This window comes from Capsicum annuum, chromosome 7, assembly GCF_002878395.1.
Source record: "Capsicum annuum cultivar UCD-10X-F1 chromosome 7, UCD10Xv1.1, whole genome shotgun sequence".
NCBI lineage: Eukaryota > Viridiplantae > Streptophyta > Magnoliopsida > Solanales > Solanaceae > Capsicum > Capsicum annuum.
Window position 1 is genome coordinate 46,353,906 of NC_061117.1, and position 5,574 is coordinate 46,359,479.

Consider the following 5,574-nt stretch of genomic DNA (forward strand, 5'->3'; position numbering starts at 1 on the left):
TTTTCAGATTTTCAGTAAAGATTTGATTTTTTAATCCTCAGATAAGATTTGAAATCCACTTTACAGATTTATTACAGATTACAAAAATTAGATTTAGCTTTACTTACAGATTGAATTAGATAAAGCATAATTGGTTTCATAATAAATCCTTATGCTACCTTTTAAAGTGGATTTTCCACAGAATGAGCATACAGATTAAAAAGGGAGTAGTATTTAGCACCAAACTGGAATTGTGGGATTAGCCTGCCGTATTTTCCATAGAACTACGTAGCTTACGTAGGTATAGATTCAGATTATTCCTATTTCTATATGGATGACAGATACAAAAGTGATCACTTAGATTAGGTTATACTCCTTGGCAAGAGTATAACACTTCTCCCCATCGTGAGGCTTTCCCCTTAGAGGAACAAGATGTTAGACTCCATGATAGCTTATAAGGTTTATGTCAGTTAGAAGAACCTCCCTACAGAAAGAGTAATACTAATAGAAAAGAATAACAGGAAAACCTTTTAGAAAACTAAGTGTAAAGGCTCACAACTTTATTCAGATTATGTTTTTACAGAAAGATATTAGCTTCAGACTACAACTTTTAGATTTTAGATATAGAAGTGAGCCCTTTTACACTTAGTATGATTTATAGATAGAACATTAGTACAACTTTCAGAACTAAATATTGTGACTCAGTAAATTTACAAAGTATGTTTTGCTATTCATGATTACAGATTTTAGTTATAAGATATTCCAGCTTATGTGAGTCATTTATATTTAGCATGCATTGTTTTACAAATTATGATGATGAGATAATGTTTTACTTATGCATTCACCCCCATATACTTAGTACATCCTTAAAGTACTGATCCATATATACATTTCTGTGCTACATTGTCTCATAATGTAGGTTCAGGTACTCAGTTCCAGTAGCGTGAGTAATTTTAAGCATCTTTATCTATATCTCGACAGTTGGTGAGTCTTCATTGTTCGGGGACTTAGTTATTCAGATTTTTAGCTTAGATGATTCAGTATTCTTTTTAGACAGTTTGAGTCAGCTCGGGGTTTGTCCCAGTGACTCTCTAGATATTAGTAGTAGAGGCTTATCAGATTGCTAGTTTTGATTCAGATTATTCAGTATTGAGGTTTCAAACATTATTTTCAGTGATTATGTATAGACAGTTTTCTGCAAATAGTATGACTCTTATGTCTTTGTTTTCTTTATTATGAGATTCAGACTTAGTAAAAGGCAGATAGGGTTAGCTTAAGGCTACTCATAGTCTTGAACACTATGTGATGTTTTAGGACCAGGTTTTAGGGCGTTACACTTTTAATTACTGAAAATGTGCCCAGCGATACATAGACCGATGAACGACGTTGATAGTGTCGATGCGATGCATCGATATCGTGTCGTCTCACTAGAATTTTACACTGAATACTGGGGAAAATAACCGTCGATGCGGTGGGCGATGCAACACATTAAGATCGCGTCAACCCACTATTTTGGTCACCCAAACACTTTTTAAACGAGGTTTGAAAAATCCAAAACTCATCAAAAGTGACCTATGGATGCACTTGATCATGATTCAATCCAAGGATCGACATTTTAATGTCATAAGGGTCGCAAACATATGATCGCCAAATTATGAAGGCTAAAATAATTCTAAGTATAAGCACTTAACTGAAATTTCTAAGCTAGGCCCTCTTTTTATGCTCTAAAAAACTGAGTTGAGCTAGGATTTTGTAGGGTCTTACAATCATACACGCAAGGAAAGTGTCAAAACAGACAAAGAATAGAAAATACACTGGTAAACCTTAAGTAAGCATCCTATAGTGGATTCACAACAATAAAACTACTAATCTCGCTATATAACTAGAATGTTTTAACATAATCATTCGCAAGGTCAAAATGCAAGCATCTATGACCAAAATCTCACTAAAGTCGAATTCATTTATTTGTAAACTTTCTTTATACACAAAATCTGAGTCGATCACGCTATAAATTTTGAATAGATGTAGCTAATTTCAATCTACCAAAGACACTAGAAGTTAATGACTGCACCAAAAATCAAAAATCACCTCAGGCCCATAAATTTCGAAGGAACCCATGCAAGCATACTGGTACTCACAAAAATACAAAATCAACCTACTCAAGGTTAATACTATACCTGTTGAGGTGGACAATACCCTAAACTCAATCTAAAGCTATTAAGTCAAAAATCAATATCAAGGCAGCACAAACCCCTGAGGTCACACTTAGCCTACTTAGGTTACTATACTATAGTTATATCCTTATGCTCAACTTTTTCAAGAAATCAAGAATCATTATAAAACACTGTACACCATAGAGATGGACACTCTAAAAAGAATCAAATACTTATGTAAGTAGTCCATAGTACCCAACTAACATCAATCAACTCAAAGTCCTCAATGATCTAGTAGAATGAAGAGACTCTCTTATCACACATACCCACACTTCAGTTGGGAGTAGGATTTAGCATTGAGTGTGAAGTATGGGTTTAATGTATCCTACTTCCCCATAAACTACTGTAAGACCCCATGAAGTTCCCTCATAGTCTGAGCCTTTAGAGTGTGTCAATTGATGTGTATTTTCGACCCTAAAATATTAAAGAGTGACTTCAAAAGTGATTAGTGTTTAAAACATGCTGAATTTTACTAAAAATTACTTTTATCGTGTGGGAAATTGAATTATCTTTCAAACGATACCCATTTCGTTGAAATCCGACATCGAAAGAGAAAGATATGGCCATTTTATAGAAAGCAGTAATGCAATAGTGAGGGCCGATGGACCATCGGGTTTGTAATAGACCATCCCCTAAACTATCGTAGAGAAGGTAGTGAGGCCCCATTCTAGTTGAATGTGACATTAAGGGTCGATGGACCATCGTTCCCATATTTATAGGTAAGAAAGTGAACCAAGTTTTAGCCCAAGTGCGACGGGCAGGACTGACGACCATCGGGCCCTCAATGGACCATTACACCCCACCTTCGCACATCCCGATCAGTAATTTTAAGTCATTTATAAAAGGTCTTTTAGGTCTTTTTCGACCTTTTTAATACTCAGATATAGCCCAAAACGAAGGAGATAATTTCATTTCTTCCAAAAACACCAAGAGCTAGGGTTTTCTTCCCCAAGAACAAACCCAAATTCCTTATCTAAGAAATTCAAGAAATCACCATAGATTTTACAAATTGAGTTAAGATTCAAGGTTCCAAAGTCAGAGGCTTCAAGAACCCTCTCTCAAGAGTAAGAAGAAGAGTCTCAAACAAGTTTGTTCATCCAAGTCAAAATCTAAGGTATGTGGGGTTTCAACAAGGAAACTTCTTTTGTCCTTATGCCCAAAAATTATTTTAATTATGGGAATATATGATTTTCTATGTTTTCTTATGAAATTAAAGTATGGGTTTATACCCTATGTTGTTAGTCCTTGAGATTTTAATAGTCCCACTATCTAGAAATTGAAGTACATAAGTATGTTGAGATTTTAAGGCAAAATGTTGAAAATTTCAGATTTTCTATATGATTTATGAATCTTTATGACATCTAGTATGCACTTTGATGAGTCTTAACTTGAGATTTGATTATGGGTCATTAAGCCCTACTTGAATTTTTGTAGTTTTATGAACTTTTGTGCTATAAACACTCATGAATTGAGTACTTTGATATTATTGAGAAAGAATTGGCCCTTCGATCATAATAGAGTTGGAACCCACTTTGAGTATGATTTAAAGCAAATAGAAATATGTTTTGGTCTTCATTATAGACCCTTGAGGTATTTTGAGGTAGATTTCCTAAGAGTTCTAAGTTGAGTATGAGAGTAGTATTTAGCACCGAGTTGGGTATGATTCCAAGGTATCATACCCCAAAACTACGTGCCACCATAGGTTCGAGTTTTATGGGCCCAAGGCCGAGATAGTGATCACTAAAGATGAGGTTCTACACTGATGGCAAGGATAGAACAACTTTCCCCAATATGGGCAAGATGTTGGACTCCATGTAGCTCCCATGACTTGTGTTGGTTAGAAGAAACTCCCGAGTTCCAAGTGTCCCGAGCCTAAAAGAGTTCCAGAGTTTTAAAGTGTTAAAAGTTCCTAAAAGTTCTAAGTCCTTAAGTTTAAAAAAAGTTTTACTCTCCACAAGATCAAAGCATGAGTTTGAAAGTATTGTTCAAAGCTTCCTTTAGCCTTTAAGTACTGAGAATAATAGGAGAGTATGGATTTTAAAGTTAAGTATAATGACTCACGATATTTGTGTTACATGTTTCACTATTCATGATTCATGAGTTTTATATTCTAGACTTATTCAAGCTATATGAGTCATTCCTATTTGCATGCATGATTTTATTAATGAGTATTGATATTGTTTTATGAAAATGCATACACCCCCATATACTCAGTACATTCCCAAAGTGCTAATCCACATATACGTCTGTGTGCTACATTGTCTCATAATGTAGGTATAGGTGCTCATTCCCAGCAGTGACAGTGATCTTCGAGCATCTTATCCACATCCTTGTCCTTGGTGAGTCCTCATGGTTCAAGGACCTATATTTGCAGTTTTTCCATTTTCACAGTATTTTGAGGTTTACTTTTAGCTCATTGCGAGTCAGTTGGGGGTCTATTCCAATGGCTCTCCAGTTTGAGTAGTAGAGACTTTGTCAGGCTAGATTGTCAGTTGAAGTTGTGTCTAGACTATCAGTATTCTTGCTATCCAGATATTTTTTCTAGTTATTTTGGATTATAGTTGACACAGTAAGGCATCATTGTTTATCATATTTATACTAAAGCAAGTGTTAGTAGTAGTAACAGGCTCAATGGATTGGATTAGAGCTCCTTGTAGCCTTAAGCACCGTATAACATCTCGGGATGAGATCTCGAGGCATTACAAACTTGGTATCAGAGCCTAAGTTTTAAGGAGTCCTAGGGATTCTAACAAGCCGTGTTAAGTAGAGTCTTAATCATTGGTGTGGAGCGCACCACATCTATGAGCAAGAGGCTATAAGACGTTTTAGGAAAAAGGTTGTTCCTTTCTTTCAGATTCTATCATGCCTACAGTTGTCCCTCTCATCTAATAATTTGTGCTCTCATATTTCAAAAAATACCTCCATAAAGAGCAAATGCCCGCAAAAACAATAATGAGCAACCTTAGTCTGTTGATCCCTTGAATGAGACTGTATCTCATGCTGAGTTTCTGGTGACCATTCAGGCATGACCCCAAGCAGTCACAGTAAATGTCCAAGCCAATAAACAGGCTGCAATTCCACATCAGTAGGGAGGTGACTTAGCTGCTGCTAGGATCCGTGATTTTATGCGGATGAATCCGCCAGAGTTTTATGGGTCTAAGGCTGGTGAGGACCCGTATTTATATCTTGAGAAGGTAAGGAAGATTACCCAAGTCATGCATATTTCTAATAAAGAGAGTGTAGAGCTAACATCTTATTATCTGAAAGACATTGCTTATGACTGGGTTGTTGCATAAAGGAAGAATAGAAAGAAAGATGCTGCCCCTGTTACTTGGAAAGTGTTCCAGGATGCATTCTTGGACAAGTTCTTCCTGCTTGAGAT